Below are 14777 nucleotides of genomic sequence, written 5' to 3' on the forward strand. Positions count from 1 at the left end.
ATTTTACCGAACCCAAAATAAGTTCAATTAAAATTACTCTTGAGTTTAATACTTTATGTGATTACAATGATAATGGTCTTAGTTTTGGCTTAACAATATTGATACATTGTTGTTTTTCATAACATATGATATACAGTATACCTGATACCTCTTGTATGCAATTATACAGGTTCAGATTCTAATTTACCAACCATATAAGTATAAAACACAATTTTATACAAGAAAATGAACTAAACATGTATTTGGTACAAATTGAACTCGCACTACAATTTAATTGGGAAGCAGCCTAGACCTGGCAATCCTGACACACACCCGATAACCCGACCCAAAACCTGAATTGACTTGACCCGAAGTGACCCGACTTGAAATTGACCCGATACCCAAAGTAACCCGATCTGAATTGACTTGAATTAATTGACCCAAAAAGACATGAAATCTGAAGTGTCCCAAACTATAATTACCTTATACTTGAAATGACCAGTTACAATTTAAGCCAAATACTTGACCCGAACAAACCCAAATACAAAATAATCGCAATTAAACATACTCATTTTTTTTTTTAGTAAGTTTATCTGTCATGTGTAACAGTGAAAGTAATTTACATATTTTGAATATTACTTTTCTTGATGTTACAATAATCTTGTATTGAAGATAGATCTATTAATTTTCGACTCTACCCGCAAACCCAATCCGAACCCGAACCCTTTTTGTGGGTCTTGAACAAATTTTTTGACCCGTAACTCGATTTTAACCCGAACTTGTTCAACCCGCAAATTTGCATGTTAAACCCGATCCGAATCCCAACCCGTCACCGCAATTTTTTAGTTTTTTAATAAATATATTTATTAGAAAAATAATATTAGTTTATTGATTAAGTTTGATTGTTTGTCTACCATCCAGCCTTCTTTTTTTCTTTTTCTTTTTTTTGTTAATTTTTTTTAAATTTTTTTTTTTATCTCTTTCTCATTTATTTATATCATATAACTATAGCTCAAATCCATACCAATCACCTCCTACACCAATTATCGACCCACACTAATTTCATCCGTATATCTCACATCACCGTCATACTACCGATTGACAAGTCTATTGATATTATGTCAAGAGATATTATAGTTCACATATATAATTATGTTGGTCTCTTCCTTTTTGTATGTTTCAAAGTTTTATTTTTAAGTTTATTATTTTTATTTAATTAGTTAGGAATTGATATTGGTGAAATGGTGACGATTTAAATTATGTAGTATGTAATGGCTAAAAATAGCATAGTGAAAATGTTCGATTAAAAAATTGGACAAAAATATATACCTCCGTTAAATGTTATGTGCAACTTTTGAGGGGGTTGCGGTTACCAAGGTAAAATTCAAGGGGCAAAAATTAGCTAGTGTAATGGGAATTAATAAAGAAAGGGGAGAGAGAATGGGACTACCCCACCTAAGAGGTTCGGAAAATATGAATTTATGATGAGGGAGAGAGAAAATGGGACCAACCCACTTAATTATTCAAATTTGATTTTTAAATAAGGGTATATTGGTCTTTTTAACCTTTTTTATTTTTATTTTTATTATAATAGGAAAGAAAATAAAAATTTGCACATAACCTTAATCATTCGTTTTTGGTAAAAGTTGCACATAACATTATTTAACGGAGGTAGTAGCAAAGTAAGCTTGAAAAACCAGGAATTTTTACCAAAAAATAATTAAATAAAAAATTATTCTAATCCCATTGGGTTGACCCGAACTCGAAACTTTGGGTTAGGGTTGAGCATTTCTCAACCCGTAACCTGGAGCAACCCGACCCGAAATGACCGTGACCCAGAGCGACCTAAACCCGATTGACAAGTCTAAATTAAGATGACAACAATAACATAATAATGATATTAACACTAACAACTATATTTTCTATATAAGCAATAATAATTATTTCGTATAAAAAAAATTCTACTAATAAAGCTTGACTCAAAGTAACAACTAGAATAGTCCTGACCCAATTTTAACCCGACCTAATCTTGACCCGATATATGGACCCAAAATTTGACCCGGTCCAAATTGACTCGACCCAAACTTGACCCTTCCCAATGGCGACCCGAAGTGCTGGCCCGAACACAACCTGAAACCCGATCCAAACCTGACCCGAACGACCTATTTGCCAAGTCTTAAGCAACCTAACATAACCTTAACCGAATTGATTAGATTCAAACATGAACCTCATCATCTGGATGCTAGATTTATTCGACATGACCCGAAACTTGACTTAATCTAGCTCGAATCGAACTTGTATACCTTAATTAACAACTCTAGGCATCACAATCAACTCACTATTATGGAAGGAATAGCTTCTGGGTACATATTATTTTAGGTAAAAATACCCAAGACACGTGGCCCTATCAGAATCTGACACGTGTCAACCCATGAGAGATCCAAATGGATCAATCGCCTAATGACACGTGTCCCTCCAAACAAATGGGAGAAAAGGCTGCCTTCCTGGCCCAAATCCCAAGAAAGCCGTACTACGTCAGAACCCACCATACTTAGGTTAGAAATGACCTAAGAAAGGGCACTTTTTCCAATGACCCTATAAATAGGGAGATTTCCCCCGTTTATGGGACATACATTTATTACAAAACCCCTACATTCTCTCACATCAGAGAATGAAGGAGTTATGTCTTCGTCGTGTGCAATTACTAGATATATAATTGGATCAAATTATGGAGATAATTAAGTTCGTACATTTGGGTCGTCGTTTTGCCATAGCTAGAGGTATAACGATCTTTGGACTAGTAAAATAGGCAAAGCCCAATTAGACGGATCCTATTAGGTCACACAAAGGGGCTAGATCGAGCATTAGAGGACGAGGCCCATCACGGGCCTCATCACTCTAGGTGGCCGGCCATATGGAGTGGACAAGGAAGTTTTGGGCTTCGTGCCCTAGTCTAATTATAATGAGATTATAAATTGACTAGGTGCCTAGGTTTGTAGTAAGTAAGCAATTAACTGATCAGTGTGATCAAACCCTAATTAGCAAACACGAAACCCAACCCCTCTCATATTCCTCTCTCTCACGGCTCTCTCCTCCTCCTAGGCGCCGGTGGTGTGTCGCGATGGTGGTGGTTCGTGCGGTGGTCGGTTGTCCATAAAGGTGGTGATCGCGGTTTTCCTTATTCACTCGACCAATCTAGTATTGGTGGACGACTCGTTCGAATCTCGTGGACTAAGTAGAGGAGCAACGCTTGGGGCTCTATTCTCTCCCTGATTTGCCTGTTGAATAGCTTCGTGGAATTCACGCGTCAAAGGTATGATTATGTGTCTTGTGTGTTATGCATGTGATTCTTGGGATTGGTACTTGATTGAATATGATTCATGTTTTTTCCGCTGCGTAGTACCTATAAACTCCTACAGTGGTATCAGTTAGCCTCTTGCATAAACGCGCTAGATCATAATAATACGATTATTTTATGTCCACGTTAATTTTATAATCAATTAAGAGGGAGAAATTAATTTAATTATGGTTTAATTATTATATTTAATGTGATTAAACTTTTGGAATTGATTAAATGTGATTTAATTATGCTCAAAATAGCCATGAAGAGACCGAATTTTAGCCCTAATATGTTCCAAATTTTCGAACCCCCTCACCCTAAATTTCGAATTTTTTCGGAAATCCTAGTCCTAAAATATGATTTTTGTGCTTGATTTTGATTTAATTCGATTTATTTTATGATTCATAATTTTAATTGGATTGATTTATGCATAAAAAAGTGTTTTGTGTATGATCATCAATTTAATTTTAAAAGTTAGAATTAAATTAGGATTAATTTTATGAAGAACCCTAATTTTAAAGTTGAATGTGATTTAATTTTAATATTTTGGACTGATTTAATTTAATTTTAATAAATGTTATTTTAATTAAAATAAAACAAAAAACAAATTTGTTTTAGGTGGTCGGCAACCGCGGCTAGGTGGCGCAGCCACGGCGGCTGCCGACCAGGTGGCAGTCCGAGAGGGAGGGAGGGCAGGAGGTCGGGGTGGCTGTGGGCAGCAGCGTGCAAGCGTTGCACGGCTGCTGCCACGGCTGCCAGAGCAGCTGCCCGCTGCTGCCTTGCTGCAGTGGCTGCTGTTTTGGCAGCCAGCCACCGTGGCTAGCTTTGGCTAGCCAACCACGGTGGGCGGCGGTGGTGGCCTGCAGTGTTTCAAAAAAAAAAAAATTAATTATCTCATTTTAAAAATTATTTCAAGATAATTGTGAATTATTTTGGGATAAAATCAGTTTTATTTTGGATAAGATAAAATATTTTAAAAATATGATCTTTTATTTTAAAAGATAAAATTTGTTTTATTTGGATAAAATCTATTATTTTAGGATAAAATCAAATATTCAAAAGTTGTTATATTTGATATTATCCATATTTAAAGTTGTTAAATTGGTAATTATCCTAATTAAATTGGTTAATTTTGGATAAGATTGACTAGGATATTCTGAGCATATTCCAAAAGGATAATAATTGATTTAAATAATGTGATTATCCCATGATTAGATTAGGATATAATTGATTTTAAAATTATTTGATTGGCTAGTAATTAGGATAGAATCTCCTAAATTTTGTTAGGATAATCATGAAAGATTAAATATGATTTATCTTTCTAGATTAAAATATGATTTGATTCTATCTCATGACTAAATTAAATATATGATATTTAACAAACGGTCATGAATAATATATGATATTATCTAATTATGATTAAAATATGAGATATTTTAGGAAATGCGTTGACTTTATTATGAACATTCGATGTTGTAGTTTAGACAAGCATGTTGAGTGATTTATTATATGACACTTTTATAATATATGATATTATGTTGCTATATATATAGACTAGTATGGCCCATAGATTCTTAAATACGATCTGCGCATCGTGATGTAGTTTTGTAATCTAAATACGGTCTGCGTACCGTTAAGTATTTTTGTAACTTTTATTTAAAGTAAATAGAATAGTTATTTAAATAGTGTTAGTCCAAAGAAGCCCATGAAATGAAGGCCCAAAGGAGCAAGGTGGATGGAGATCTATGATGATTCAAGTGGGAGCTTTTTCATTCTTAGTTTTCTTAGGACTAAGGGGCCATACTATGTCATAATTTATTGCATTAGTAGATTATGCATGTTAGATTTTATTTATGTTGATTGATGATGCGCTAGAGTTCACTAAATAATCACAACATAATAAATCTAGGTCCCAGTAATATTGAGATTGCTTTTCCAATTAAAAACCCGATGAAACCTTTGATATTTATGATGGGTCATGCCAAAGCTGGGTGTCATATTATATCTTAGGGGAGTGGGGGTAAAACAAATTTTACACTTTTAATTGGTTATGCTCAACAAGGTTACCTAAAGAGTTTAGAACATTGAAGCAAAGGGAAATAATTAAACATGTGATGATTAATTATTCAACCAAGAATTACAAGAGTTGTAATCAGTAAAGAGTTTACTCACCTTGAAAATGTAATGGTTGATGGTAGGACCAAAGTCCGGTCTATTATTGCACAATTAAAGGATCTTGGAATTACTAAAATTCAATTGGGATCAATTAATTATTGAATAAAGTGTTTAAAAGTTACCAAATGAATGTGTTTATGGTACTGTAAATTTTAAATTAAACATAATTATTAAACTTTGCCTTATTTTGACATAGATGGGTAGCCGTAACATGATGACAATTCTTTACCTCCAACGATGATAACAAGGCTTAACTTTCTCAACTTCAATGATTGGGAAAGCGAACTTAGAAGTGTTCTAAGGAACGAAAATCTTGAATTTCGTTTAGGCTTACCATTCGAGGGCAGATTTAGTCCAAGCATGACACTTGAGAAGCATTTGAGAAATGTTTCAGATTGTAAGAGAATTGCGCATATGATGTTGTCTTCTATTCCAGAAGATTGGGCTAAAAGATTCATGAACTATGAACCTTTATCTTTTATTTAAGTGATTACGTGATGTTTTCTATGGAATTCTGAATTCCCATGTTGATGGAGAAATGGATGAAAACGTCAAGTAAATCATTAATATGGTTCCCAAGAATAACGACTCCTGGACTGGCAGTATTAGTTTTGAAACCTACAAGCTCAATGGCGAGATAATTTCAAGAAAAATCTTGCCAGGCCAGTCAGTACAGATTCATGTGGATACGATGGTTGAACTATTTGACCGCATGAGTATGTTAGGGAGACCATATGAAGATCATCAAGTTCATGATATAATTCTGTATTCTCTACATGATGGATTTGACCTCGAGAAACTTTGTCAAGATGATGAAGATTCTGGAGTCAAACTAGTTGATTTACTCAAGAATCATGTAGAGGATTATCTGAAAGGAGAATAAGCGAGTGCTTGAACATGGATGTCCTCACTAGGATGAAGTGGCAGGTAAGAGTTACCTAACACTCTTGTTATAAATATTTTAACTTTCACTTAGGTATGTGATGCCAAGTTGCAGTGCTTAACATAGTGATGTTGCGCAGGAACTGCAAATAAGTGAAGCTAGCTTGGAAATGGAGCTTGAAGGTGCACTAGAAGTATTTGAGTGACCAGAGATAGCTTCATAGTTTTAAATTTTGATTAGTTTATCATGATTTTAGAACAATTTCCAGTTTTGATGAGACAATATTTCGGTTTTCTTGTTTTGAATACTGAATTTGGTTTACTTAGCTTGGACAAGTGTTAATCCATGACCAAGGTAATAAATTGTTTTCATTTTGCTACACATGAGTTAATTTTGTTTTATGACATTGATATAAGTAGATCACAAAATAAGATTCAGATGATTCAAAATACACTTACTTATAACAAAGTAAGGTTGGGTCACATAAACTATTTGCACATCCAAAGTTTTGGATGGACTCTCATTCTTATATGATTATGAATCACTTGAGAATTAGAAGTCATGCTTGATAAAAGTTAAAATGACCAAGTTGCCTTTTAGTAGAAAGGGTAAAAGAAGCTAAAATGACCTTTTGGTACTCATACATATGATGTACGTGAACCAATAAGTTCAAAATTAGCAAAGAGATTTAACTATTTCATTGCTTTTACTAATGATTTAAGTAAATATATCGATAATTACTTAATGAAGTAAAGCTTGGAAACATTGAATGTTCAAAATTCCAAAAATGAAATGTAAAATCAATTTGAGATAAACAATTTAACACCACAATATGATTGTTGTGATAAATATTTTACTCAAAAAAAAGGAATGATCATCTAAAGGGAATTGTTGAATTAATTCACAATCCAGAAACATTACAATTAAATTGTATGCTTATGAAGAAGGAATCAAACTTTGCTTGCCATTCTCCGATCCAAGATTTAATGATTTACAAATATCGTTTTGAAGATATGCATTAGAATAACAACAATTGCGATAAACTAAACAAGAAACTTAACCAAAGCAGTAGAAAACATGTCATAAGAGTTATGATTTGGAAATGTTCCAAAAGTTATCTTTTCTAAACATGATTAAGGGTTATGAAATCAATGTAAAATGTTTACAAAGATAACATAATACACCCTAAATCAGAAAAGTAGTTCTTCATGGGTTTTTTCTCATGGAAACTAAGAGGTATTATTCCTACAATCGTGCAGAAACAAAGTATTTGTTGCTCGTGATAGTGTTTTTATAGAAAGAATGTCTTCCTACAAAGCCAAGTGGGAGTAAAGTTAAAGTTAGATCTCGATGAGATTCGAGACGAGCAACAAATGGATGTGGATAACACTACATCAGAGACGAGGGCATATGAAATCAGCTAATTTGATAAAACATGTGTCGAAGCAAGCTAATTCCACTAGCGAGGCTTCTATCGTCCCACTAGAATGAAAGGCTTCAAAGAGTTGAAGAGAATAATTCTATTGTCGCTCATACCTATTGTAGGCGTCGTTTGAAGTGCGCCTACGTTAAAGCATGTTGTGAATATGCTTGGCACTCATAGGAAGTGGGAATTGACATTACAATTACGGACAACGATTAGGGACAAATAAAGTAGGGAGCCGCCAACAAGTTTTTAAGGAACTTGTAAACCGTTCACGGATCATAAAAGGCAACCACGAATAAGGGACAACGATAGGCAACAACGATTGACCCGTGAAGGTTACACCCCATTCATAATCCATGAGATTACTAACTCCATATGGTTCGGAACCACGAAAGGAGGATCGGGGATGATGTTACGAAGTGAATCATGGAGTCACATTCGCCCGTATTGGCCTCTACTCGATTCTTATATTGAAAAGCATTCCTGTGATCTCAAAGGCATACAAACAATAATTCAATTCGCTCCAAACTATTATTTAACTAAATTGGTTGAATATTAATGCACACATAATCCTAAAATATTTGTGATCACTTGAATTAATTAACAAGATTAAAAAGGATCCTAAACCGGTTATCCAAATTATCTTATTAGGAGTGATTTTCAATTACATATTCCCTTTAAACATGAAATATGGTGATCATAAAAAAATAGAAGAACAACATTAATATGAAAACCAAATTAATCACAATTCCAACTATATAAAATCGTTAGAAAAATAATAAAAATAAAAGGAGCATGATCCTTACTTTGATTCTGTTTGTTTGCAACTACAAAATAATAAACGAGTTAGTAACTTCAAGGAAATAATAAAACGATGATTAAATTAAATTAAATAAAGTAAAGTTGATTTTGGGGCCAAACCCTAATACAATTCTACCTTTCACGCCTTGGCTTAAGGATAGAACCACGAGTAAAGTATGGACTCCTTTGAGTACTTGAAGAATGAATTTTGAAATAAAAAGGGTAGGCTAGTGTTTAGGCTAAAGCATAGAAGAGGGGAGAATAAAATTAGAGAATTACTCGGTGCCCCGTACATCAGAAATGAGGGGGTATTTATAGGGAAAATGTGCTGAGGGAGCACACGGAACCCTAAAATGATAAAAACCCTAAAGTATCCTGTGACACGGTCAAACTGTACCGTGACACGGGAAGCCCCACCGTAAGACGGTACACTTTCCCGTGACACGGTACACTTTTGGCGTGACGCGGGAAATTTTCAGAAAACGGGATAGAAAACGCGTCAAGGGTTTACGTGGAAAAGACACGGAATGTCCCATGTCACGGAAGACCTCTCGTGTCACGGGAAATCCCACCGTCAGACGGGAAGGATTCCCGTGACACGGTAGGTACCTGCCGTGGCGCGGGAAATTCCTGCCTGTTTTTCCGTCTAAATACATTTTTAACCCTTATTTCCTTCGGCATTTTAAGTGCCGATGAATAATTTCGGGTCTTTTCTGACTTTTTATTATTCGGGCTAAAATAAGAAAATAATTAAATAATTATAAATAAAGGGTTTGGGCCAAAAATATATAATAAAACAATTAAATAAAAAAGGTTTGGGCTAGAACTAATTAATAAGTTTGGGCTGAAATTAAAACTATGCTTTTACCAAACATCAAGACTAATCCATGGATTGTTCAAAAATATGAATTTAATAAAATACGATTTTTTAAGCACTCTCGGGATTAAATACTAAACCCGACCAATAATGGCGGTGAAAGATTGTTCATCATCGGGTTTGGTTTTAGGGAGACATATTTAGGTGTTTACAGAAGCCCCCACTTTGACTGAGTTTGTAGAAACGTCAGTTTCGAAAACGATAGTCAATGTAGCCGATAGGGACGAAGAATGATTTAAGACGTTCTGCGATCCTAAATCACTCTGTATACGCCGATACCTGCAGAAAAATGTTAGTTCCACAGAGAAAAGAGTAAAAGGATAGGATACGTATCTGGCACCAGTGTATTGGTGACGAACGAATTTTGGCAGCTTCCTAAGCTTGAAGGAATCCACCGAGTGACATTTGTTGAAATGCTTTCCATGCTTGAGGAAAGCCGACTGAAGAGTTTGGTAGTTTTCTAAGCCTGAAGATAGCTACCGGATAATACTTTCCATGCCTGAGGAAAGTCAACGTATGAACTTGGTGTCATTCTATGCTTGAAGATATTCATTGATAATGCCTTCCATGCTTGAGGAAAGCCGACAAAGGAATTTGGTGGTTTTCTATACTTGAAGAAAAATCCACCGATAACGCTTTCCATGCCTGAGGAAAGCCGACTTGGCGATTTTCTATACTTGAAGAAAAATCCACCGATAACGCTCTCCAAACCTCAAGAAAGCCGACTTGGCGGTTTTCTATACTTGAAGAAAAATCCACCGATAACGCTCTCCAAACCTGAGGAAAGCTGACGATTGCTGAAATTTGTAAGTGTATGATGGTTCGATTATCCCCGAACGTGGGCCGCAGATGATTCACACCTTTAATTCGATTATCCGACCATATTAGGTGCTTAAAATGCCGAAAAATAGACTTTGATACTTGCTAGGGGTAAAATGGTAATTTTAGTCCCCTTTAAGTATCAATTACAAATTTCCGCATAATTCCAGCGAAAAATAACTATCCAATTTATGCAAAAAATCGTGCAACTTCAGTCAAAATAACAGAATATTTGCAAATAACTGTACAAAAATCGCCATGTCACAAAACAAATTCCCGTGACACGGGAAGGACCCCCCGTCACGCGGAGTTGCTTCCCGTGACACGGCAAGAGGGTCCCGTGTCACGGGAACTGAATGGCTGAAAAACGGTAAAAAAAGAATCTTTGACCGGTCAAGGCTTGTGCACCACACAAAAATCTGACCGTTACGTGGGAACGGGGTCCGTTGCACGGGATTTTTATGTTTTTAAATATCAACATTTTTTTTTCTCATTTTGGCCATTCTCTTCCTCGTCTGATTCTTACTCAAAAAGCTCAAAAATTTTCTTGGTTGGCCGTGCCTCGTCGACTGCTCACCAGCGCTCGGTTTTGCTTCCCGTCGGCCGGAGTTCACCACCGTGTCACGACGATTTTCCTCTTCTCTTTCTTTTTTATTTTTTTTATTTTTTTGCGTTTCGTTGCTGCCTACTGCTGTTGCTGTTGTTCGAGGTTTCTGTTTACTGTCGGAGCTGCCGTCGGACTCACCGGAGCTCCGTCGCCTGTGAAGCTTACCGTGACACGGGACAGCCTCGCCGTGTCACGGATTCAGTTGACCGTGTCGCGGTGGTCTGCTGGAGGCCGGAGTTTTTTTGATTTTTTTGAGTTTTTTTTGCTGCTCGATTTTCTACTGAATTTGCTCCAATTTTTCGCCATATTCCACATTTTCGAACCTCTACAAAGATCTATGTAAGTTCTTCTTAATTTTTATCTCAAATTTGCTTGTGATGTGTTGATTCATTGTTTTTGTGCAACTTCAAAACATATTTTGCGTATGTACTATATTGTCATGGAGAATATAGTATCACGCAGCTAGGAGAACTGTAGTATTAGTTTGTCATGGAGAAACTAAATACCATAATTTTGCCATTTTTTAGCCTAGAGGTAAAAATTTAGCGTATAATTCGATAAATAACTAAATAACTTAGGAAATAATGCCAAGTATTTAGATCTTTATTTTCATAAAAATGCAATTTGAATTAAATGTCTTAGGAAATGATGCTAAGCATTTAGATTTTTATGATAGCATGCCTAGGCGACGAGATTGCAATCTTTCTACCCTCGGCCGGCGTCGGGCTTTTCAGGAGGACACTCCCACCATTCATGAGGGTATGGATGACGATGCTTTAGAGTCCGATCCTCGGGCATCTGCGAGTAGAGGAGGTGGGTTCCACCTCCGTGGACTCCAAACAAGTTGGTTTTCTGCCGTGAAAACCATGTCTCTCATCGCTCACCCTCCGGCATAGTTGATAGCACGCTTCGCCACCACGGTTCTGGAGCCGGCGATTTGATCTCTCGAATTCACCAGATCATTACGAGGGATCCTGCTATGAGCGCCCTAGGGGAATCGGCTGGTTTAGTAGATTTCTATACGGTGGTTGTAGGGTTTCGCAGCCCCCGGGGTTGCGGTGCGACGGTCGTTCGCGCATTGTTGGAGTATTTCAAGGATACTACCAACACTTTTCATTTTGTTTAGGGGGAGATGACGGTGACCCCCCTAGACTTCAGTATGATCAGCGGGCTGCGCTTCACCGACCGGGCTGTAGCTCAGATGTCTGATCTGTCTTGGGATCGGCTGAGACAGCTGATTTGTTGGGTCCGATCGTTCAGCACATTAGGTCTCGACTAGAGTCTCAAGGTGGTCCTAGGAGCGGACGATCGGAGCTGGCTTCAGTTTTAGCTCGTGGCTTCGACATGGAGGATACGGCGGCTGAGCAGCGAGTGCGGGATCTTCATCCTGATCTTGATTTCTATGACCCTTTCTCCCGGTAGGAGTTCACGTATACTCCTTTGCTACCTCCCCGCTCTGGTCAGGATCCATGAGATAGGATCCTATAGCTGGGCCAGCCTTGGATACGCCGATCTCCTCTTATCGCTACGTCATGGCTGTCGGCAGCTGAATGACAAGTCTCCCATCACCGTCTATGGTCTGTGGAGAGTCGTAGAGGTGATGATCTTTTCCCTTTTTATTTCACTTTAACTTGTTCGACTCATGTGCTAAAGATTACTTTTCATCGCAGCTATGGTACTACGAGTACTTCCCAGGCTTGGCTCCTCGCCGGCGTCGTGGAGCGGTCCATGATTTCCCTGTCGGGGCCAGCTGGCGTGATCGAGGAGAGTCGCGGGTGGAGTCTGTCCCTGCACTGCGTGGGCTACTACGCCAAGGCACCTCTTCTGTCGGCGTAAGACTCAGTTTTGTTGCTGTTATTTTCCCTCTGACGTTTAGGTTGTTTTACGCCGACTTTTTATGGTTTTCAGGTTGCCATTGATTTCCAGTATCGTCCTTGGGCTGGGATGACTGAACTACCTGAGGCCTTGCGTCTTTCTGCGTGCCGCACCATTTTGGTTGGTACCGGACGCTTTGTCTGGTATTTAGGGGAGCGAGTCGTTCGTCAGCATAGCGGCGATCGTTTTGTGGTGCCCTCATCTCCACCAGAGTCGATGCTGGACTCACGCTTGATCAGAGAGTTGATCAACAGGGGAGAGCGCTATACTTTTCCATGGCAGGAGCTTGTACACATGGGGAGTGACTATGCGCGGGATTTGCTTCCCTCTCTGGCTCCTCCACCCCGTCTTCCTGAGGTATGATTTCTTTTGAGGATCTTCTTTATTAGTCTCTGTTTTAAATAGTCGAATAACTTGATTATTCGATCATATTTTCAGACGACTATTCGCCCTATGGGGAGGATCGAGATTCCTCCTCAGTCTGTCCGCTATCCAGGGCCGATTGGTATCACCGAGGACCTTATTGCTGATGCGCCAGAGGGTTACAGACAGGCGTAGGAGTCTCTGCCTGAGGTCTTTGAGCCGGTGAGTTTTCTTTGATGCATTATTCATCCTTTTAACACTGTTTATTACTGACTTTTCCTTGTTTTATCCTTAGCCTAACCGCCCGGAGATGATGGGACTCATGAAGCTGGCTGACGCCCTGAAGTATTCCATCATCAAGCTTCGGCGTGGTGCGAGTTGTCGGAGCTCTAGCGACGTTCTTGAGGTATCATTCATTTTTTTACTTCTACCATTTGTTTTATTTTGCATTGTTGACACCTTTTGATTTTGTATCTTTCAGGAGCGACGGAGGTCCCGCTCGCGCTCGAGGCCTAGAGGCTCGGACGAGGAGGAGCTTGGTCGTGGTAGACGATCTCCTGAGATTCATCGGCGTTCTCATTCTCAGCGAGAGCCTCAGACTACCAAGCCATTTCAGGAGGCTCAATGGCAGCAGCCTCAGTCTTCCCAGCGCTTTCCAGGCCAGAGTCGGGGGCAGCGTCAGTCGTTTTCACAGCCTCCACAACTTGAGCTTGGGTCTGTTTTGACTCCCTTGGATCCTGGTTCATTTTCAGCTCCATTGTCAGGGATTCCTCCACCGGTGTCGGGCTTGTTCTCAGTTCCGATGTATGGGACGATGCCTTCACCGACGATTCCAGTGTCTTTGGGCCTGTCTACACCGTTTTCCGGCTGGACGGGTTCTGCCTTGAGTTTGACTACTGCTGGGGTCACAGGGACTAGTAGAGACATGGTGGAGGGACTCTTCGGCTCACCGTTCCCATATGCGCAGGGTGGAGATGATACTGATTCTGGCTCTAGAGGCTTTTGACCGAGGGTTTTTATTTGTACATACTATGATGACACTTGACATGTTTATTTATTAAGACTCTTTTGTACATTATTCATGATTTATGTATTTATTATTGTGTGTTAGTGTGTGCTTGAAACTCCTTGTGTGTGATTGTGTATTTATTAATGACACGACAAAAAAACATAAGTGGAGTAATGGAGGGTACCGACCTTCCCCAAAAGAAAAGGAAATAAAAAGACAAGCAAAACTAAAATACCTTCCCCAAAAGAAAAAGAAAAAAGAAGACAAGCAAAAATAAATAAAATGATAAAGAAATAAAATAAATAAATGAAATTACCTTCCCCAAAAGAAAATGAAATAAAAAGACAAAAAATAAATAAAGTGATAAAGAAATAAAATCTTAAAGTGATAAATAAATAAATAAATAAAATAAAGATACTAATAATAATAATAAGAATATAGATAAAAAAGGTGAGAATTTTATTGGAAATAAAACTCTCAGAAAAACTGAAAAATAAACGGTGAAGATAAAATTCTATAAAAAATCCGGATAGATACGGGAAAAGATAAAAAAGAAAACGCATGAAGTGCCGTGACACGGCATTGTGCACCGTGTCACGGCAGAACTTGCCGTGTCACGACAA

At 38.0% G+C, this 14777-nt stretch overlaps 1 long non-coding RNA gene across 1 annotated transcript; it reads left to right on the top strand.

Moving 5' to 3' along the window:
• The first annotated feature begins 12892 nt into the window (after window positions 1–12892).
• On the top strand, window positions 12893–13570 carry LOC110713205. The gene is made up of 3 exons (XR_002509806.1): window positions 12893–13139; window positions 13221–13367; window positions 13441–13570. It is a non-coding gene; the product is annotated as an uncharacterized LOC110713205 (long non-coding RNA).
• The last annotated feature ends 1207 nt before the right edge of the window (window positions 13571–14777 follow it).

Source organism: Chenopodium quinoa, unplaced genomic scaffold (assembly GCF_001683475.1).
Source record: "Chenopodium quinoa cultivar QQ74 unplaced genomic scaffold, ASM168347v1, whole genome shotgun sequence".
In the NCBI taxonomy this organism is placed as follows: domain Eukaryota; kingdom Viridiplantae; phylum Streptophyta; class Magnoliopsida; order Caryophyllales; family Amaranthaceae; genus Chenopodium; species Chenopodium quinoa.